The sequence below is a fragment of the Botryllus schlosseri genome, chromosome 16 (genome assembly GCF_051294905.1).
Source record: "Botryllus schlosseri isolate E-star chromosome 16, Bs_hap1, whole genome shotgun sequence".
NCBI classification, from domain to species: domain Eukaryota; kingdom Metazoa; phylum Chordata; class Ascidiacea; order Stolidobranchia; family Styelidae; genus Botryllus; species Botryllus schlosseri.
Window position 1 is genome coordinate 3,687,529 of NC_137251.1, and position 23,576 is coordinate 3,711,104.

Sequence of the window (23,576 nt, forward strand, 5' to 3'; positions counted from 1 at the left end):
CGCTTGTCTAGACCAAATGAAATACAACGGTATATGTAATTTCGTGGAGTACCTCGTTTCAGTTATGAATCTTGGTATTATCAATTACAGGATAGAGGATGCAAACTTATGCAAACTATTAGCGGGAGAGCAACTAACGAACTATTAGTGCATCACAGCATTACCAGGATTTCAATCAGTATTGGAGAATGGAGATGTCTCACTATAGATATCAACAGGAATATTGTCATATAATTATACCATTTAGTTCGATGCATGAGCGAATGAGTCTCATTCACATGAAACGTTGAGTCGGGTGCCAAGTAATTACCCGTCAGTAACACAACAATTATGCTTTTCAGGAATCTGAGAAAAACTGTACGGAAATTTTGTTTGCTGACCATTGGGATTCTGCAACACCAACCAACGAGAAATCCTGTCTGTGCATCCGATCAAAATTCACATCCGATCAAAATTCACATCTAGTACTTTCAAAGGATTTCAATTTTGCAATGCTTCGCGAAGTAATAATTGTATTGAAAATAATAAATGCAACATAACCAATCCATCAACAGTACTACTGTGTCAGGGAGAGAAATATAGAGTTTTATGTCCAACAATAGCTTCTTTTGTCCAGCAATAGCTTCAACTAATTTTCACGATGCCGCTAGTTGAATGAGGATGAGCCATCGTAATAGACTTGGTCGACTCCGCCGTATCTGGTCTTGCTTGAATGCATGCGTCAACTTCTTCATTGCAGGAATCTAGAGCAGGTGTAAAAATAATGCAAAGTTTTATAACAAAGTCGAATCAAAGGCAGTATACCAAATGCTGTTCCGAAATATCATAAATATGAAGGATTGCCAACTCCCAACTGCATCCTACCTAACTTTTAGACTGTTATGTTGATAGTGATACGTTTTCATCTTTTACTGAGCTGTCAATATCTTGAGAGGTTTAGTCACTGATATCTGACACTCCTCATTTAGTAACTTAAGTAACTAATATGATTATATGACTACACAACACATGTATACACAAACAGAAGTTTATTTTCAAAAGTAATAGCAACTCTTCCATTAAAATGAGGTCTGCGACATAACCATTATAGATCATGAAGTCAGCAGGTTACATACTCCTATTAACTAATGCCTTTATACATCTTTTTTCTTGATTGATTTTCAAGTGGCTTTATTTCAGACTACGTACACTTCTACTCAAAGTTGTACTTATTTCAGTTATTTGCACATGCACATGAGTGTAAACAATAACTACTTTGATGACTACCGTACCACAGTCAATACTACTATAAACGGTTAGTTACACTCTTACAATACTAGCTGACACAGTACATTTTCACTTACCGATTTTGGACACTTTGTATAGCTTTAGAAGTGCGTTCCTCTGCCATTACCACAATTTCACTGGTGCGTGAAAATAAAGTATGAACGGCACTACTGCAGTACGTCGGCACTACGTGTGAGAGTTTCCCGTGGTCAATAGTCAACTTCATTGCGCGTTGCGTATCTCGGATACGTCATTGAAAATGTCTCTGCCTTTGGTTGTCTATAAGTCCGCACTTTTGGTCTTAACGGCGTGGGGTCGCCTGACGGTATATGGATGGATTTTGGCAGCGCTGTAAAGACATTGTAGGCTCGGCATATTGCGTATTGGAGCAACCATACGCGACATAACATCTGACTCTATGAATCATCTCCTTCACAGCTTTCATGATCTCACTCAATGACCCAAATCGACAGCAAATCTAAGCAATGAATCCCACCTAACAGCCAACAGGAATAACAAGGATTTTTGTTGTGTCAACTACTTGACGTCATTTCACGGCTGGATGATTTCGGGTCCGTTTTTCGGAATTTCGATTTGCAATTGAAATTACTTGAAAACTATCACGTAATTTTCATTTTCATTATTTTTTTCTTATTCCTAACCACATAATCTACGAAATAAGCAAAAGTCTTTTCGAACATGCAGTTGACCTTTAAGATTACATTGTACTCAATGATTTTCTGCAAGATGCCCCTTTCTTTTTACATGTTTAGCGGTCACAAACATTATTAACAGATAACAATCAAGGTGGTCCAATCCAACTCTACGAGGAATATGCGAGTTGCGTTGAACTACATTGGAGGGCGTCGCATGCCGTGGAGGGAAATAATTCTCTATCCTGGTAATTTTATGTGTTTGCTGCGTATCATTTCGTATGTACCTCATGATAGTCAAACCTTATACAAAACTCTATAGTACTATTTCATCTAGCAAGTTTGCTGATTCTGGTTCCGTCGTTTATTTATTATTCTATCATTTTAAAACAACACAAGATTGCAACGTAATGAAAAATAGTAAGGTATCGAAACTATTTACTGGATTAGTCTTTCCATCAGACTATATAACTAACCTACGGTGATTTCAGAGATATCTAGAGTTTCTAGATATCCCTGGGTTAGCTATCTATAACCAGACTTCCCTTGGCCGGAGCACTGGTTCCCAGTGTTGGGATGACTCGAGTCATGACTTGACTCGAGTCAGACTCGAGTCACCTTTTTCGTATGACTTGACTTGACTCGAGTCACTTTGTTAAAATGACTTGACTTGACTTGAATCGACGTATCAGAAATGTGGATTGACTCGTGACTCGAGGCAAAATTCACGAGTCAATTTCAAGTCATCAAGCAATCGATGTCGATAAAAATCACTGTATCTTGCAATCGGATTGTTCGCAAAACGCTGGTGTAACCCGTGAGAGCGACCAATCATTCAATGATCGTGCGTTTTACTGAGCCTCCATTGTTCTCTCACAAATAAATTGACCGCTTACGAAGTGATCGAAGCTTACAGCTTACGCTGTCGTAAACTAGTATGGTAATGTATTTTAATTGAAAAATGTCTATTACAGTTCTCTGTACCTGAACCAAACCTCTTTCTTGAAATTAGATTCGAAGATAGTTTATATAGTCCTCGACCATTGGCGCAGGCTCGAATGGTATCATATTCATTTGTAAATGGGTAATGTATTGCATCTTATCAATTCGTTTCTCTATTCTCTATATTGGCTGGTAACTATATAATGAGGCTTTGCCGTTATACCTGCGTAGTTCAGCATTTCTACGTATATGTAAGCGATACAGCGCCGTCTTACGTGTATATTTACCTTCATATTCGTTCATCGGTTCAAAATCAATGACCAGTTAATCTGTATTTCAGACAGCTAGCAAAATGCAATGGCGAGGGCATTCGAAAATGCAACTTGACTTGAAATGTGACTTGACTCGTGACTTGACTTGACTTGACTCGACTTGACTCGAGTCACCTTCAAAAATCGAGTGACTTGACTTGACTCGAGTCACCTTCGAAAATCGATTGACTTGACTTGACTCGAGTCAAAATGTGCAATGACTCGGAATGACTCGTGACTCGAAGGTAGTGACTTGATCCCAACACTGCTGGTTCCCAAACGAGATGAATTCCCCGCTAGGGGAGGATTTGTAATTTTTAAAACGGATATTTACTCAGCATTGTAAATAAAAGTGAGTCTGAACTCGACTGTGCTCCCATATCTTTTACTGAACTTCTGTGGAGAAAATGACCTTTTTAGGGGATATATTATTGGCTAAAATATGGACCGGGTGATTTCAGAGATACCTAGAGTTTCTAGATATCCCTGGGTTAGCTATCTATAACCAGACTTCCCTTGGCCGGAGCACTGGTTCCCAAACGAGATGAATTCTCCGCTTGGGGAGGATTTGTAATTTTTAAAACGGATATTTACTCAGCATTGTAAATAAAAGTGCGTCTGAACTCCACGGTGCCCCCATATCTTTTACTGAACTTCTGTGGAGAAAATGACCTTTTTATGGGATATATTATTGGCTAAAATATGGACCGGATGGGTTTAGAAGACGAATCAATATGAATAATCGTCAGATTATATTTTCATCGGAACAAGACAACGCACAACGTACATGTACAATGATGCCACACACAAGACGCAATGCGATTTAATGAGCAGATAGGACGGTGCCGAAAGAAACGACCATAGTTGCGGTCTCTTGATTTGGCATCCACCTTGGTCTCGTGCATGTCGCTCTGGTGCCTTCTTGCAGTCCATAATAAGATAAACTGTGTCATCATAGTGTCCTAGGGGAGACCGGGGACAAATGTAACTAGGGGCAAATGTAACAATCGTCCTCACCGCTAGTAGGATGGAGAAATCAGCTTGATATTTTAAATGCGCATGCAGTAGTTATCTCTCCTATTATACCTGGAGTTACGTTGAGCTACGATGCGAAACCCCGGAATAATTTGCAAAAAACGAAATTTTTGACCCTTGAGTAAAGTTTTTCTGGTCTGGAATAATTTGTCTGGACGAATAGTACCTCAAGTAGTTACAACGTAATATGTGTAGCTGGAACAATGTTACTATAGTCTACCGTGGTGATGGAAAGAATAGGACATGCATCGCCGGGAAGGTACCATACTGAGACACTAATCATGGTCGAGCGTGTCAGGGGCAATCGTAACACTCTGTTACTTTTGCCCCGTTACAATATGTTACCAATTCTGAATGTCTTTGTTCATATGTTGGTATTACCATTCATCTACTGCAGAATAATCTTGCAACAGCCAGAAGTTCACCAGAACAGATACTGCCTTGCGATACCAATTCTAACATGATCATCTGTCGAAACGGCAACACAATAGTGGTGATGTGAATCTGACGGTTCGGTTACTTTCGTGATTCAACCACCCTTTGTCATGTTGATCGACTTTTGGTGTGTCGAACTTCAATAGTCATGTCTTAATTCTCGTCCTCTGACTTTGATCATGGTCCACTTACATTTTGATATTTGATGTGAACAATTTATGTTAATTTTCTACAGAACAGATAAATGTCATTATAGCTTTGACGCCACACAATGTTGCGCCCTCGTTTTACTATACTATCATCGGCCCATTCAACCAAGATATGTTAGCCAGGTCGGTTTCGCACCTTCGCAGGTGACCGAATGACCAACCCATTATGCCCGCTGAACAACAGAACCTTGGTAGAAGAGGCCGAATATGTGTAGGGAGATGATGGAATGAATGTGCCTCTTGTGCACTTTAAGCTTGAACAAGACACGAAGGGTGATATTGCATTCAGATGCCATAAATACGATGGGGCGTAGCCTGGAAGCGTTCAAACGTCTCTTCCTTTGGTTTCATGCAATATTAAAATTTGTGCTTCCGTTTTCGTTGTTCATTCAGTTTGTGTTTAGTTATAAATAACACTGTTACAATTGCCCCGCAAGGGTGGTACAATTGCCCCTGGGTACGGGGCGATTGTAACATTTGAGCAGCGATTTTTGCGACCCAAAATTTCCATGATTGATTGTTGATTGAGTTCCAATTTAGTTTTCATATCAACTATCGAGTTGTTGGCTTCTTCATATAAAACTTTGGAAGTGAAATTTCCACGAGAAGAACACGTAATGTTGGGAAATACGAAAAGTGTTACAATTGTCCCCGGTCTCCCCTATATGGTGTCGACACAAAGCAAATCTCAGGCCTCAGTGAAATTGTATCACGTCACAATTTCCATTTGGCTACAGGCAATTTGACGGTCATTTTTGACCGGCTTGACGAGCATTAAATTTGCTAAAACGGGTATCAATCGAAAGCTGACTCTGCACTGATTACTGATTTTCCTTGTTATCGAGATTGGCATTGGGACGCAACAATGCTGTCTGGCGAAACGAGAGAGTAGCTCAGGACGTAACTATGCTGTCTGGCGAAACGAGAGAGTAACTCAAGAGAAAAAGAGCCAGACACCATTGTTACGTCCCAATGCCAATCTCCATAACAATGAAAAATTCGAGGCTGATTGTGGGAGTTCCAGGGACACGAGCGGAATAACATTTATATTTTCGTAATCAGTGCAGAGTCAGCTTTCGATTGATACCCGTTGTAGCAAATTTAATGCTCGTCAAGCCGGTCAAAAATGACCATCAAATTGCCTGTAGCCAAATGGAAATTGTGACGTGATACAATTTCACTGAGGCGTGAGATTTGCGTGTGTCGACACCATATAGGACACTATGGTGTCATTATGGTACATCAGGATCGGTCCTGGTTGTACTTATCAGATTTATATTACGATGTGCAGAAGTAGGCCTAATTGAATGTTTACAGGGCAGTGACCGCAACGGAACTGATACATAAATTTGGCAATTTCGAGCTGCCCTATATCTTCTTTGTCAATAACACTAAATCTTTTGAGTAGCAATTTCTTAAATTTTGGAATCCGAAGTCCGAACCAACCTGCTCTTGCTAGTAATTTGAAATTCAGAGTCCGGCTGAGCAGAAAAAAATGATCCGTCGAGGCTACTATAACTGTCACAGGGAGCAGTATGGAGCAGGGCAGCTAGAAATTCCACGTTGTCCTGGTCACATAATCATTCGGGCGGGTTATTCAGTGTTATTACTGAATTTCTTACATCCTTTTGTTATTTCGTAGCCTCCTGTAAATATTGTCGCTATACTCAAAATGTCCGAAGACACCACAGACATGATTTCTGAACACACCCCGTTCATGATGTCCGGGGTGTGTTCGGACCAGTGCATGATTTCTAGAAATCTACTAGTTCTAGAAATCCTTGCGGTTCGGACTGTGTTGACACTCGGACATCGTGTCTGGGATATGTTGGTGCTGCGACTGACGTTATCGTGAATATATCGACTGACCTTATTTTGAACATGTGACGGTCCTTATTGTAAACATGACTGACCTTATTTTAAACATGAGATTGGCCTTTTTTTGTGAACGTGGTATAATGGTTGGCGTTTCCACTAGGGCATCGTGTCTGGGGTGAGTTCGGACTGCGTTGCCACTAGGGCATCGTGTTTTAGGCGTGTTCGGGCATCGTGTCCGGGTTGTGCTCGGACATCATGTCTGGGGTGTCTCCGGATTGCGTTGCAGATCGGAAATCGTGCTTATGGACATCATGTCCGGGGTATGTTTAGAAATTCTGTCTGGGGTGTATTCGGACTGGATTGACACTCAGACATGATGTCTGGGGTGTTTTCGGACTGTGTTGTCACTCGGATATCATGCTGTCTATGATATGTTGCTGCTGCGGCTGACGTTATTGTGGATATAACGACTGTCCTTATTTCGAACATTAGACCATAGTGTCCTATATGGTGTCGACACAAGCAAATCTCACGGTTCAATGAAATTGTATCACGTCACAATTTCCATTTGGCTACAGGCAATTTAACGGTCATTTTTGACCAGCTTGCCGAGCATTAAATTTGATGAGTCGGGTATCAATCGAAAGCTGACTCTGCACCGATTACGAAAATATAAATTTTATTCCACTCATGGCCCTGGAACCCCCACAATCAGCCCCAAATTATTCATTGTTAAGTAGGTTGGCAGTGTGACGAAACAATGCTGTCTGGCGAAACGAGAGACTAGCTCAAGAGCAAAGATGCGGCCGAGCGGCGAGAGTGGGATCAGCTGACTTCGCGGCAATAGCAATGAGCAATCGCGTCGCAGAGAAACGCTGCGCTGTTGATACTTTTCTATGCGATTCGGTACAAGCGAGCACGCCTTATCAGCCTTTCCTTGACTTGTAAGGGTAGAACTGGGTCCACAGAATGTATTAGGGCCCTACCAATTTTCGCGCATTATCCTTCAACTGATAGAGATATTTAGGCTACGTCTAAATAGTCTACATTGGATATGTCACCTTATTATGATATCGATTGCCTTAGCCCGCTAGTTGCGTAGGGATCCAGAGACGCGTGGCGCTGTTGATACTTTCTATAGGCGCTTCGCTAAAAGCGAGCACACACCAGCCTTACCTTGACTTGTAAGGGTAGAACTGGGTCCACAGAATGCTTTTGGTCCCTACCAATTTTCGCGCAATATCCTTCAGCTGATAGAGATATGTAGGCTACGTTTAAGTAGTCTACATTGAATATGTCAGATTATTATGATATCGATTACCTTGGCCGCTTGTTGCGTAGGGCTCCAGAGATGCGTGGCGCTGGTGATGGCGGGTGTCGATACTTTCTATAGTCGCTTTTATGGTTAAGTGTGAGCAATGAGCATTGAGCATGGGCATACATTACAAGCTTTTATTTGATCCGTAAGGGTAGGACTTGGTCCGCGAATGCAGCAGGTAAAATGTTGATTGTTGAATAAAGTTCAACTGCAGGAGTGTCGAATTAAACTGGGATCGTTGTCCGGATTCAATCCGTTATTGGAAAGCTTGCGGGCCAGACCTGCCAAATGACTCCAAAATGTTACCACCAAATCCATACCTTTGTTTTTCACTGGAATATATCTGATATCACTATAAACGTTGACGTTGGAATTTGGTTTATCATTTTTCAATCACCAAACAGTTTTTTTGAATGCCGGGGACCTTTTGCGTCAAAAGTAATACAGTGGTATCACAGATATTTGAATTATATTCATTCTGTAGCCTGTATTTATATTCCTAATGTAACTTAAGTAAAACGGATTTGCAATATTTTTTTCGCATCTGGTAATAACTGAATGTACATTGTCCATTCGGCCCAACTGAATTTGCATAGAAAGAGCATAGAATAGTATCAACAGCGCTGCGTTTCTCTGCGACGCGATTGCTCATTGCTATTGCCGCGACGTCAGCTGATCCCACTCTCGCCGCTCGGCCGCATCCTTGCTCTTGAGCTAGTCTCTCGTTTCGCCAGACAGCATTGTTTCGTCACACTGCCAACCTACTTGACAATGAATAATTTGGGGCTGATTGTGGGGGTTCCAGGGCCATGAGTGGAATAAAATTTATATTTTCGTAATCGGTGCAGAGTCAGCTTTCGATTGATACCCGACTCATCAAATTTAATGCTCGGCAAGCCGGTCAAAAATGACCGTTAAATTGCCTGTAGCCAAATGGAAATTGTGACGTGATACAATTTCATTGAACCGTGAGATTTGCTTGTGTCGATACCATATAGGACACTATGATTAGACTATATAACGACTGTCCTTATTTTGAACATGAGACTTTTCTTATGTGAACATGACTGTCCTTATTGTGAACATCCGACTGACCTAATTTTGAACAAAACTGTCCAGCGTCCATATTGTGAACATAATCGAACCAACCCTGTAGCCAAATTTGATTCCGAAATTTAGGCCATTCTTGGAAATAGAATAGTATTTACTGACGTGAACTACGACATTTCACCACAATCAGACATCGTGTTCTATATGCAAGCCAAAAAGAGAAGTGATGCCGCCCTGCTCCATAGCCACAATCACACGTCATAACCAGTCATGCTTACAGCTGTGGAAGCCCTCGCTCCCTCTCTCTCCTATCTGTTATGGCAGGGACGGGCAACATACAGCCCGCGGGCCGGATCCGGCCCGCGGACAGTTTTCCGTCTTACATGATAATGTGGCCCGCGGCCCCAGTCTGCCGAGATTTCCCACTACTTGCTTACTACGTCAAAGTTTAGTGACTCTATGTTATGATACACGTGTATGCGCAGCGTGCGAGAGTGGAGCTTACGCATAAGTTCGTCGAAGCGAAAAGACTTGCATTATCGGCATTTACGATGTACTCAACCCTAATGTCGTTTGTGGTTATCATGGTGTTTGTCGACTACAGTGGTCATTTACACCAGACTGATATTTCTTATTTTTCATTCTGTAACCGCCGACTTGTACCACGGCACACTTCTAGACTTTTGTGAGACGTAGGGTTACCATATTTTGGAAATCTAAAAAGAGGACAATTTTTCAAAATTTTCAGACTTGCAAAACCGGAGGATAATCCTGAAAAAATTGTAAATTTTTCCCACTTCGTGGGAAGAAAGGTTAACTTTCTCGCTCAGTGCCTAAATTACAGTTTTTCCTTTCATATTATCAGTTGTTTGACTAAAAAATGTCAATTTTCCGGCTCATCTCCCGAAATAGCCGCTGGAGCGTTGCTTCAGTGCAAATTTACTGTATATCAGTCGATTTTGCCATATATTTAACCAACGTTCTCAAAAAAGAGGACGTATGGTAATTGGTAACCCTAGTAAGACACCGCTTATACCAGGGATCGCCAACTCAAAACGGATCGCGGGCCACTTTTCAAATTTCGTTGAGGACGAGGACCACATGAATTCAATATCGAGATTAATCAGGCCACACAGTTGAACAACGACGCTATCTCGTCACCTACTCAACCCTAATAAATTGATATCTTGGTAAATTAGGGGTACCCGGGTTATCGAACGTCTTGAAATCTTAATTAAGGATTGCACCGTGTGTTGATTGATCAGATTGAAGCAGACATGGCGGCGCCTGTATGACAAAGCCATTCTCAAATCCCAATTGTCTTCGTCATCATCGGCGAGAAATAGCTTTGAAGTGACATTGCTGTCGTTAAAATACATTCATTAAACACGATTTATTCCTTGTATATGTGGATAAATGGGCGAATAATGTATCGATTCATCAATCCGGCCCGCCAAGTACCTAATTTTCCTATATCCGGCCCGCAGTCTGGAGAAGTTGCCCGCCCCTGTGTTATGGTATAATGCTATATCACGTGACTTATCGCTGGCATTTTACCTACCGCATATCGTGTAATTGACTCAGATTAGATACGAGACGCCGTACGCTGTACTTACTGCTTAAACTATCCGAATTACTATCCACCTGTACAATGTATCTGGAAAAGGCAATATTGTCGTCTATTTGAACTGCCAGTCAAGAACTACACAGAACACAGGACGTTCGTGTCAGCTACTGCGGAAGTGCCAGTTAAGTATATTGTAAGCTGATATCCGTAGACCACGGACTTGCCGTATACTATCGCAGACTAACGGACGGCTACTACCTGATGTCGCACAGTGCAGGCCTGCTGGCATAGAAAGAGGACGTGAGTACTCTTGTCCTGGTGTGCCTTCCTTCGTTTATATCTGCCGAATCTGCAATGTCCCTGGGTCAAGCAGTGCCTTTTGAAGACAGTAGCCCTTTTCTGACACTTAGATCAGTGAAATAAACAACCAAACGACTGCATTTGCATTTTTACACGTTTTCATCTTGAGATGGGCTTGTGATAGCGTTTGGATTAAGACATTGCTAATAATTAATGAAAAAAAGTTATGACAATGGAAATTAGACAACTTCATTGGGATAGCCTCGTTTAAACGACGGTGGTATATTTCGCAAATATAATACTTTCCACACTGCTATCGGTAACTTCGGAGAGGAAATAAAATAGCAAGCAGCTAAAATACAAGATAATATATTTCGAAGTGGCGATCAATGTCTTGAAGTAGGCCTACCATAGTTTCAGAACCCAAAAGAGGACATTTTCGCGGGCAAGTAAAGCGTGAGTACAATTGTTACGTTTGAGTTTGATGATGCTTTACATTTCCTCGGTATAGTTGAAGGCAAAAGTTACTGTAACAGCTGTCCCAGCAGGGGGCCAATAATCTTCTCACGCACCCCTGCTCCCAACCTCGTTTCTCCCGAACTTAATCTTATTGACAAAGTAATCTGAGAGGCACATGCTCTGAGAGATCGCCAACGACGCCAAGTGTAGCGGACGTGCTTGCGCTTCAGTCGCAGTATCGTGTATAGACAAAATACAATAAAATTCATTTCACTTTGTTCTTTCTATATTTGTTAATATATTGCAGTATGATTTGATCCTGGTAAATCTACAAGTTTCTGACCACTAATTACTACTATTTGGCTGTTCTGTGCTATAAAAGTAAGCTCTTTGGATCTGCGTGTGTGATCAGGATTGCAAGAGTACTCAGAGCGGTCATTAGTCAGTCGGCTTAGTGCGTACAACAGGAACTGTAGCCGTAGCGTCGACTCCAATCAAGCAATATACCAGCGTGTCGTTGCACCAACCGCCACTGTTACAAAAAGAAAGCAAAGAAAAGTTACAAAAACATTCGAGAACAACAAATCAAATTTATGTTATAATAGATTCAGCCAATGAATACTTTGTGGTTTACTCAACTTTCGCTAGTAAGGAATGACCAGATATAACGGGATCGTGTAATTGTTTAAACGAAATATCGTTGAGATTATATGCAACCCTCAAGATTCTCGAAATAAATCCAACTATGAGGCTGGCTACAGTAATTGTTTGGAAATAACTACGTGTCTCTTAAAATTCTTGTTGCAATTATAAGCAACTAACTCGAAATGTGAAGGAAAGGACATTTGGACGACCTCGGAGGACCGTTCACTCTTCCTGAGAAAAGAGGACCCATCCTCCAAAAAGAGAACATATGATAGGCCAACTTAAAGTATCTTGCGTCGTATCAAGATAGGTTTCTCGAGATTTCAACAATACAATATCGTATTTGCTTTACGGGGCACATACGTTTTTCAACTTTTAGTGGAGTCACATATCCTCTTGCTATTTTTATATAGTGAACTCTGGTGGCAGTTTGATTGATTTTATTGATTCGCTTCAATCCTTATAACATCTTGAGTTGATATAAAATGATGAAGAAGTCTATCACGCATACGGAAACGACTTTCTCTGAAGTAATGTACAATTCGAGATATTATGTTAGAGCGCTATGGCCTGCAACTTCCTCCGACGCAGGCGTAACCAGGCGGACAGTCCCACATGCTTTGGCATCCTATAAAAATGGACATGAAAATGGTTGATCACGTTCCGGCGGGATCACATCCCCATACACATGCCTGTAATTCCAACGCACCGGCGTCTTGCGCATTCGTAGCCAGGAGGACAGTCCCAATGGTCCTCACATTTACCTATTCAACGATATAAAGAGCCGTTTTCGATGCGATGATAAGCACATGTAAATTCGTCGGTTATACTTGCCTCTTCTACACATCCGATTGACACAATCGTAACCGGGCGGACAGTCCATTCTGCTTCGGCATCCTGAAATGCAGGACTTGAAATTGCCAGAATTCAGAGACTCACAATCTGTGCTATACAATCATAAATCGCTATACTTCAATTTGGTTGAATTAGCCAGCTGACAGGTGAGAATTACTTTCAAGTTGATGTATATTACTGGTAAGCAAAGATCAAATATTCTAGAAACCGTAACGTCTGTTGTACGTAAGCCTACTTAACAACCATGATTGACACAGTCACAAAAAATTGGAAATATTTGAGAATCGGAAAGGAATTCGTGAATATTGAATTTGCTTACGTGCTGCTTCAGTCAGATGTACGAGCATGACTGCCAAAACAACGGCGATAGATATACATTTCATCCTTTAGTATAAGCTCTGTGAAAGGTTCGTTAAAATCATATGAAATTTATTGACAGGCCTGTTCTTGAGCTCTAGGGTTCAAGCTTCACAACCGCATCGACAGCTCTCACCCTAAAACCATTCACTGACGACCGAAATCAGTACTGGTCCCAAACTCGAGAAATGGATAGAGTTAACACAGGAGCGGAATCCGCCGAAAAACGGCACTCAAACTATAATGCAGATCATCACCAACCGACCTACGAACGATGACATTCAATCTGTTTATTTCCGGTCGAAAGACATCTGATGTCGTAAACATTTTCGACAATGAACATAAACCCGACAAAGCTATGCACCAGTTAAACTCTTGCTTAGAGCAATTTAGAAATGACATGCATCGAGACTCCAAAGACTGACAATAAAGATGGGAAACTGTGATCGAGATACGTTTGTAGTAGCGACAAGCTGGATATTCCACAGCAATCACGAAATCGCAAGCGATGGGCCTTCCCGCAGGAAACCATCGAAAATCTAGTGAGCTTGCCCATAAAAGCGTGAAATTGACCATGACCACATTGCACTTCAGTTTTGATTTATTGGGTAGAGATTTTCGAATACGGCATCCATATTTTATGCATTCACTTAATAGTTAGACGGTCAAACATTAATACTAATTGCGCATTGTGCGTGCAATGCATGTACTCGTACTGCCTCGGTAGGCCTACACTCAATTTATGCAAGAACTTTGTCGCCACAAACAAACGAGCCCTGACTTCACTTTGGACCAAATGTCCATTTGAAACACATTGCAACCGCGGCATCAATTTGAGCCAGATACAATCAATGCCTCATCAGGACCAGCCGAGTCTTGATCCGGCAATCGGGATCAAGTGTCTTTTTACCCCCTCTCTCGAGAAATGACGGCATTTTAGCAGAACCTTTATTATTCAACCAATATTGTCATCACTAGCAATGGAAATGCAAGTAAGCACCTAGTTACTCCAGTTTTTAAACGATGCTTCCGTATAACGCAGGTTTACTCTCGTTTCTTACATGCCCGGGCACCCAGTGCCCATTGACACCCAGCCAATGTAAATCACAGGTTCACAGATAGCGCTGTAATTTAATGCGACCCCAGTATCGTCTATTAGTTCACGACGCCATTATTGTTGCATGTATATTGCAGTATATATCTGATCTTTCACTCATATTCTAATACCTGCTGCGACACCCCATTATATGGATAAGAGCAAGTGTAGCAAGTACCAATCTTTGCCGACTTATAAACGATCCAGAACAGAGCGCACGTAGATCAGACATAATGAATATCGAATACACTTGCGCACTTACCTGCCATATTCTTGGAAATTATTGAGACGGATGGGAAATCGAACCCGTGACTCAACGCAGCGCCACTTGATCATAACAACTACAAAATAAACCTATCTTATGTTTTCCACTCGATACCCTACCTTATGTGGTCATAGCGCATGATCGCAGATATATCTGTTATGTTGCCATCAGACGCAATTCGCAATAAATGCGTCAGTAGGTATCGAGGATCCGTCAACAAGTATCCAAAATAAGAAGAATCGTAAATTCAATATTCGTAATCACAATGAAAAGCTTGTGAATACATTTGAGAATGTTGAGATTACCGGACCACGATCTGACTTAAGATTAGATAGGCATGCCAATTCTGCTTCATTGATTGTCCTTTTTATGTCAACTGCCGTCACTTTTCATTCAGTGTGCAACTATGTATGCCTCTTATTTATATGTTATATTATTGCTATCTGTAGCCCAATGTGGGTGTCTGATCCAGTTGATTGAAAGACTATTCCAAGTCGTTTCGACACCTTCCCTCTTCTCATTGTATCGCAACTGTGTGGTTTTTGAGAACTGAACTGAATTTGACTATCGTTTTTAGGAATTAATGATACTTGAAGTAGCCTAGCAGTCGTCTTTGTGGTTTGGTTTTGTTCAAGTTGCGGTGCGTGAGTGTAAGGAACTAGCCCTCAAGCTGCGTTGAATTTCTCCAAATGGAGGTCACGATAAACTTGCTTGTATTCCATATGTAGAATTTTATTAACAAAATAAACAGATTCTTTGAGGTACAGAACTTCAATATACAATAGAATAGTATATTCATATTAAAATGAACCCGAATATTTTCGGCTGACACTCGTCAGGGGTAATCGTCAGCAACTAGTAGAGAATTCGAAAGAACAGTGTATATCAACAATCGTAACACAAAATATGACGTCACCAGCACGAAATGTCGAATACGAGAGCGTTCAATGTACTATTTTTAGATGATACACGAACTCTTTTTGTTGACACAGCCTTGGCTGGTGTATTTTGATAAAAGTCGACTCCAAGGCGCACAAATGAAAGTGTGAGCGACCCTTTCCGAGTATGCGAAATCTGTCGTCTCGATAATTTTTCGCACAGGCGGGATTATCCAACAAGTGTTTGCCAATTGCAGAATTTATGGCCTTTGATTGGTCCGCATCAATCTTGAGCGGGTGAGTTAAGGGTGAGCTTTTCATCGAGCGTGGAACGCATAAATCAGCATGTCCCTAGATTCATTAGAACACGCTCGATGAAAAGCTCACCCTTAACTCACCCGCTCAAGATTGATGCGGACCAATCAAAGGGGGAAAAGTTTCTCCGTGCTGATATAATGCCACAGATCATTTGCGACGCGTAGAGGGACCCTATGAGGCCACTACTGTCTGGGTCAGGCCACAAAATGATCGTGTCCCGCAAGTGATACCGGTATCTATAGCACACGGATACGGGCGTTATATATGTTGTTGTTGCCTAACTTATGCTGCAATCGCGGTTTTCATTTAGTACTCTTGATCAGAAATGAATATGTGATGGAGAGTTCTGATTTATGACTTTATATAGCTCTGTTTGCCTTGGCTGTTGTTGTTGGTGGTGTTGATTACAACTACTATTTTATTGTTGTAGTACAGAGGTTTTGTTCGCCAGGTCCAAAATAGAATAAAAATTTGTACCCGTAGAGACGGAATATTCCACTCTGCTATGCTTTAGTGTTTTTACTAATTGTTGTAGGAAACCTTCTGGCACTTGGGTTCCCATCGAGTCTCGACGACATCGGGGAGCAAACGACATAAATTTGGGTCACAACCGCACCAGAGCAATCGTTCAATATACTTTACGTTTGTTGAACACTTCTAAACATTTTCCTCCCGAACGTACTCGTGCATACTAAAAGGCCATTGATTCTGCAATCGGCAAACATCTGTTGGATAATCCGATTTGTGAGAATAATTATCGAGACGACAGATTTCGCGTCGTTGGGAGAGGCCGTTCACACTTCCATTTGTGTACCTTGGAGTAGACTTTTATCAAAATACATCAACCCAAACTCTGCCAACAAAAGGAGTTCGTGTACCACCTAAAAATAGTACATTGAACGCTCTCTCATTCGAAATTTCATGCTAGTGACGTCATATTTTGTGATACGATTGTTGATATAAAATGTTCTTTCCGATTCTCTATCAGTTGCTCACGATTACCCTTGACGAGTGTCAGCCGAAAATATTCGGGTTTATTTCAATATGAATATACTATTAAATTAAATACATTCCCAGTTCCACCTGTGTGTTAGGTATACCAGCCAATGAGCAGCACGCACATACAATTTGATATGACGATATGGTCAGATCATAAAAAGTGTACCCAGTGGCCAGTACTCACCTATAGCACTAATCACACTGAATCACTGAACTTCGAGTACAATAAATCAGGGTCCAAGCTCAAGCCACACGCTTACGGACTATATTGATGCGCCAAAATGCTGATGTCATATAGTCCTGCGCCACGCAAACCCCGGGCTAAAGCATCCCAGCAACCACAAGCCACGCTAGAAACATACGGTTCTCTCATAACTGTGCCTCATTTCTGTAAATCATGCGTATATTTATAATATGGTGTCATTAAATGGCGCCACGCGCGAACAAAAATTAAAAAGTTTAAGTTGAATAAATCTGCCCCAAAATATTCAATTTTATATGTTGATTTGCGAAATAATTGTCCCACTCTATTCTGAAGTTTCAAGTGCGGCAGTTACGTTCCTGCCTCGCGAATCATCGTGTGATACCATCAGAAGTACAGCATGCAGATTTTGTCCCTCTTTGTCCTGTAAAGTTAGCGAAACTTGGTCCGCGATTTCTTTAACAATGTCCACTCCCGGCAGTCAGCACTTCCGCGCACCAAATTAGAGCTTAAATGGGTTGAAATCGCTGTCCACAAGTGTGCAGGGAATTAGCCTGCAATATTCATTCCTTGCATCACAAGGCGTAGCATAGATAAATCATATGTGATTGGCAAATAATGAGTTCATTTATTGTGATTGGCTGTGATTTCACGTTTCCGACGATAATGTATTGAATCAATATCTGTGATTGCACAAGTCGCTCGCGGTTTTATGATTCCAAATCAAGCCAGATTTTACATTCGCACCTAATTAATTTTTCATAAGGTATTAGGTATGTAACCTCCTTTTCATGTTATCTTCATCAGAATATTTCTCGGATAGTTCGTAACCCGGTTCCTCAGGGATTTCCTTCGCTTGACTTTTAAAGGAGGATTTTAACTTTGCTTGGTTCATTTACAGGGGCTTGTGCAATATGTACGGAATAAGGTAGAGATAGAAGGTGGAGTTCGATAGTTCGTTCTCGTGATAATGTACAACCGTGTTTGAGATCTCACAAACGCGATTACTCTACTATATTTGGGTATCAACTAAACCCTAATATGCACATTGCAGAACATAGATGTAGCCTTGCGTGAATGTTACCAGCAGACGGTTTGCGATCAGACTAACCTTACAGACCAAGTGAGGCAATCAGGCCTCGAGACATAGACTGAAACAATAGCTGTCTTCTTATGATTCCCGAAGTTTTGCGTTTCAAGATCATCAGTTTAATGGAATAATGTAATACTTTGTTTCTGCAGATCATTTAGTAACTGAAAAAGGCTGCAGCAATTTCTAGGAAGCGAATGCCGTGTCGACTGTTATAGATCCGATGTCTCGACACATCATCTTTCCTAACCTAAGTATATAGAGAGGCTCCTCATTGGCTCCCATGCGGTGAAGAGAATGCCTTACATAAGTCAATAAAGTTATGGGGCGCATAGTCGGCAAATGCTATATGTAAATGCCTCGTGTAAATGACCAATTGCCCGCTGTGTGATCGACAGTCCGTCACGCACCGGTACGTAACGCTGAACATGTGTGAATCTTTTGATGACTTCATGATGGCTCTTCATCGATTACATTATAGCATTTTTGAAAGAATAATCAACCACTGAGGAAATACATGTCAGAAATACATTAGATCATGATGTATGATGTTTGTTATGAAATACATGTGTATGGCGTTGAAACGATCGATCACATATGAGAATCAGAGATGAGCGGATTTGAAATTTCTATGTCCTAATCCAATCCAAATCCGAACATCAAATCCAAATCCTAATCCATAACTTTTCCATATTCAAGTCCATGTCCAATCCTAATCCGATTCCAACTGAAAATTCAGAAAAAATACTAATTTATGCAATGGAGGGATTCGAAAATTTTCTTTCACAACCAACGATTCACTTGATTCAAGATAACTTAGTAATCATAAGTACATTAATAACTGATCTGAATGAAGTTTGTCGCCATTCGCCACACGACATTTCAATCTCCCAGAAAATAGGTAAATCCAATCCAAATCCTCATCCGTTCTGAAAAAAATGTCTAAGCCAAATCCAATCCAAATCCGACGAAATTTCACAAATCCTGTTTTTTCAAAACCTAATCCTAATCCATGCTCATCTCTGATGAGAATACGCGTGTATTTATGGTAAAAACATTCCCGATCGTTCCATGCTAGTATACCGCTCTGCAAAGAGCGGCTAACGCAGACGAGAATTTCTGAGGTACGAAACATCACAATAACGGGTGTCATCACATACACAATGTCACCTTACCAATAGGATATAGCTGCAATATGATAATTCAAATTATCGGTGGTTTGAGCTACGATATAATGTCCGACCACAACCTTGCTTCGCAGGTACGCGCAAGAAGTATTGCACATATAGGCTTTAGAAGGCACAATGTATAATTGTTTATATACTACAAGTAGGGTTACATTTAAAACGTCAGGTGTTTAAACAAATTCCATATATAAAAAAAATCATAAGTTGTAATTATGTCATAATTGTGAAAATACTTCCGACAAAACATGTAGTCTGTAGTGTGAGCCTTATGACGAATTGCACCATTAGATATAGTCGATGTATACTATATGGAATGGTTGGAACCCTCGATATCATCATCGGGTTAACAGTTATAGCCCATTTATAAATAATGTAACCTTCAGAACTGCAGGAAGCGACTCCTTGACTGACGTGAAATGCCAGAAACGCAATTGAATTTTGGCTACAAAACTCTCGACATAGTAGACTAATCGTTACGAATGCGTCTAACGTGGCAATGAAAAGAAATTAGGAAGTAACAAAAACTGCTTCAGAACTGAGCAGAGACCCTGCAGAGAAGAGTCGACTGAATTTGCGAATGTTCTGAGAAGTGCCCTTTTCCGTCATTCATGGCTATCCCTGTTTGATAGTGAAGAGATGCTCCATGCAGAATATAAAAAAAAACTTGCACTATACCTGGTCATTGTCATCCGTCACCGAAATTGTGAATATCACAGTATCATTGATTTTGCGGTGTGTACATTGCGCAGTTAGGGTTACCATATTTTGGATTCGGGAACGGAGGACACTTTTTCAAAATTTTCAGACTTAGAATTGTGGAGTAAAATTCGGAAAATGTGGTAAATTTTTCCCACTTCGTGGTCGGTTGACTAAAAAAAGGTCGTCACTCTCGTTCGAACCACGAATTTCTTATTTGGTGTCATTTATGCCCATTTTCACTCGGATCTATCCACTATATTAGTTCTAAAAGCTGTAAAGGAGGATGAATTCCCAAAAAGGAGGATATTTAGGCGTCCTCGACGGACATTTTCAAAACCTGAGAAAGGAGGACAAATTCTCCTAAAGGAGGACATATGGTAAGGGTAACCTTAGTATATACCCGCCTATCTCTAGCGACACCCTCGAAATCCATCGGATTTGCAATCCAGACATGCACTTGGATCGAATTGAATATTCATGAAGATGCGACGTTGTCTGTTTTACCAAACAGAAATGCAGCTTCTATGCATTCAGTATTAAATATTCGGAATGATGAAACAAATTCCTTTATCGTACCGGAAACTCAAACAGCCGCACCACTTATATGTAGCCTATGTCTAGTTGCATGAGTCCGTGCATGGCCAGACTAAACGGTCAGATAGTTATTCAGTTGTTGCTAGTCAGAAGAAAATACTGAAAATATAACGGAATTTTGATGGCGAGTCAGTTAAAATATGTTGGACTACACAGATTCAGAACTATGGATTGAGGGGTGAAGAGGTGGTTCCCCGCAACATAATATCGTGTAATCCGACACGGCGACACATACGATTCCCTCCTAGTCGAGTCACAAGATTTATCGACTAAACGGGATCGCAACCTCCAAATGCTGCCTCCGAAATCAATTTATAGACTTTTATGTCACAACGAATATCAATTCAGTCCGTGCGCAGTTGTGCAGATGCAAATTGGATTCGAAAGCTATACAGGCTACTCGATGAGTGCGATCTCATTCACTTTTTCAGGGAAAACTAAAGCGAGCTGTGAATCTACTTATGGTACTTACAGAGACTAACGCAAGTGAGTCGGGTGAGTTAAAACTACGTTCGTCTAGAAGTGTTGTCAAGAAGGCAAAAGACGCATAAGTTTACTGTTGGACATTGTGGCGTCACCTGTGTTATTCACGTCACAATCGATCCGTATGGTAGAGACGTAGCTGTGGGCCTGACCTCGACAGCACTAGGTAGGTAGAATAATTGCCGATTGATAACCACGAGTAGCCTATTACATTGATTCGACGCGATGTCAAAGTGCATTGTACATATAGGCTGCACAAGTGCACATGTGTAATTGTGTATCGGTTAGGCTTGCAATTACATCTTCAGAAATCTTGCTAACTTCATTCCACAAACTAGGGATTCCGTGTTACCCTTATAGTTTTGCTAATTTCGGACTCGTTTTCGGGTGATTGGTGGTTTGAGATGGACATAGGGCGAAATATCATGACCCAGGAATGACTTTGGTGTAACTATTTCTTTGGACTCATACAAATCATGCTATTCTAAAGAGTAGGAAAATGTAGCAATTTCTTCTACCCCTGCTTTATGATTCGCCATTTCCAGATGGGCTGCCACAGCGGATCAATCTCCTCCATAAGATCCTCGTCTTAATGTTATGTAATTACTATTTGTACTCGAGAATAAACAACGTCATGCAGGATAATTATAAATCATTGGTTGACATTTCCATCGGTCAGTTGTAACATGTCCAAGATAGGACAATTTGCGGGGAATTTGGAATCCCGGAATATCCATCCGCGGGGACCGCGTAAGTAGCTGCGCAGTGCGCAGCTATTGGTTATCAAATATACGTTCGCGAGGGAGTCAGACATAGCTGTATCATGCTTTAAGAAATAGTATCATTATACCACGGGTTTTAACCAATGCTTCGTAAACATTTACGTCTTAAAAATTTTTGGTCTACGATGAGGGTCAGTATAACTAGCAAAAAGTATGCATTATTGATGCCGTGGAAAGGTTTTGCAATGTTTTTCTGTAATAATAATAAATTGGATCAGTGATTTTAGGTAATATCCCGATAGGTGTGGTAAATTCCAGATAAATGACTCACAATAGTTGTCGAAACTGACGAGAGGAAACGTGATATGGATGTTAACTAAGTAAATAAAGTAAAATAACCCCGTCTATAGCTCTAATAGGCTGGTGGATGTGTTCTGCGTGATTGTGCCAAGTCCCTTTGCTGCAACAGATGAACATATGCTAAACCTAACCTAGCAATGTCGACAATCCTTAATAATTGCTGAAATTTATCTGAAATAGGATCCGGAGCAATCGATTAGACAGTGGTTCTCCACAGGTGTGCCGCGGCACACTATAGTGTGCCATTTACGTCTCGCAAGTGTGCCGCGAGAGATTTATTCGAACTTTTTGAAATTATGCGCTAAATAATTCTAGTCTATATAGTAAACGATCAATAATCAAAAACGATCTCGATGTGAAGTTTGTACAGTACATTCAACAAATCAAAATTTCTGTCGTGCCCGCAATCAGTATCCTCCGCGAATTCGCTTTACTCAACAATAGCCTGCCATGAAGGTTGAAAGTTTGTACATAGCGTTCATTGAACGCAGAGAAGAACTGACATGGCGGCGCCTGTATGACAATGCAGTTTTCAAATCCTCATCGTCTTCCTAATCACCACCGAGAAATGACTTCCTTTGGAAGTGATGTTCAGGTTCACGTTTACAAACTCGAATTACAAACAATAGACATCCACATTGCGATTGTTAGGCAGCGTGTCATCAGCACTTCCGTTAAAATGTAGACTCGGAGCGCAACGTTATGTTACCGGCGACGAATTTGAGGATTAAGAAATAAAGTTGATATAATTGCATCAGTGGACAAATTTCCTGCCGCTGCGGTTATTATCACGGTTAGTTGGAACTATAATTGAACTTCGGGGGGCTGGTGGCTGCTCGTGCCAGTAGAACTATTCAGGTATCGATATCCTCTCGCGTGCTTTACACGATCTGCATGGAAATGCGTTCGGCATCCTTTTATACGCCTCTAGACCTCCGTATTCGTTTGTGGCGATCGTTCTTGGCCAGTTCGATGCGATGGTTAATTACATCGACAATGCGGTAGTGCGCAGAGCTTATTGTCAAACAAATCTTATGAAATATAGTATATTATCGCGGACCAAAGTTTCAACGAGATCGTAGCAGGCTATAGTTACGTGGGCGCGGACGTAATAGCTATACAAAACATTCAACTCCTCACACGGAAGCGGAAAAGGTTATTCTTCGGCTTGCACTAGAATTGTAAATTAATCTTTGGGTCCAAAGCTCCGGTAGAATTGAAAATTATTCCCGTGTCAAATGATACCATTCGTAGACGTATTTGTGACATGTCCGCAGATATATAAGATACCGCACGTAATTTCTTCCTTGAAGCTGAGCAAATCCTACTTGAGTGCTCTGAGACCACCTCTGTATACGACTACGACTGTGGGTGCTGTTAAGTATTCTGGTAGTTTTCAGGTGCCGTAAGCCAAAAAAAGTTTAGAACCAAGTGCGGCGCGAACCGTTTGTCATTTTCAAAGG

General features: G+C 41.1%; 1 protein-coding gene and 2 long non-coding RNA genes across 3 annotated transcripts in view; 1 reads left to right on the forward strand and 2 right to left on the reverse strand.

Annotated features, from left to right (window-relative positions):
- Positions 1-23,576, forward strand: part of LOC145458615 (uncharacterized) — a 361,279-nt gene that overhangs the window by 251,024 nt on the left and 86,679 nt on the right. The window lies entirely within an intron of this gene.
- Positions 1-23,576, reverse strand: part of LOC145458604 (exportin-5-like) — a 34,283-nt gene that overhangs the window by 5,113 nt on the left and 5,594 nt on the right. The window lies entirely within an intron of this gene.
- On the reverse strand, positions 12,437-14,499 carry LOC145459325 (uncharacterized). Its single transcript, XR_013921350.1, has 4 exons — positions 13,183-14,499; positions 12,843-12,905; positions 12,695-12,772; positions 12,437-12,636 (listed from the first exon to the last, which is right to left on the reverse strand). It is a non-coding gene; the product is annotated as an uncharacterized LOC145459325 (long non-coding RNA).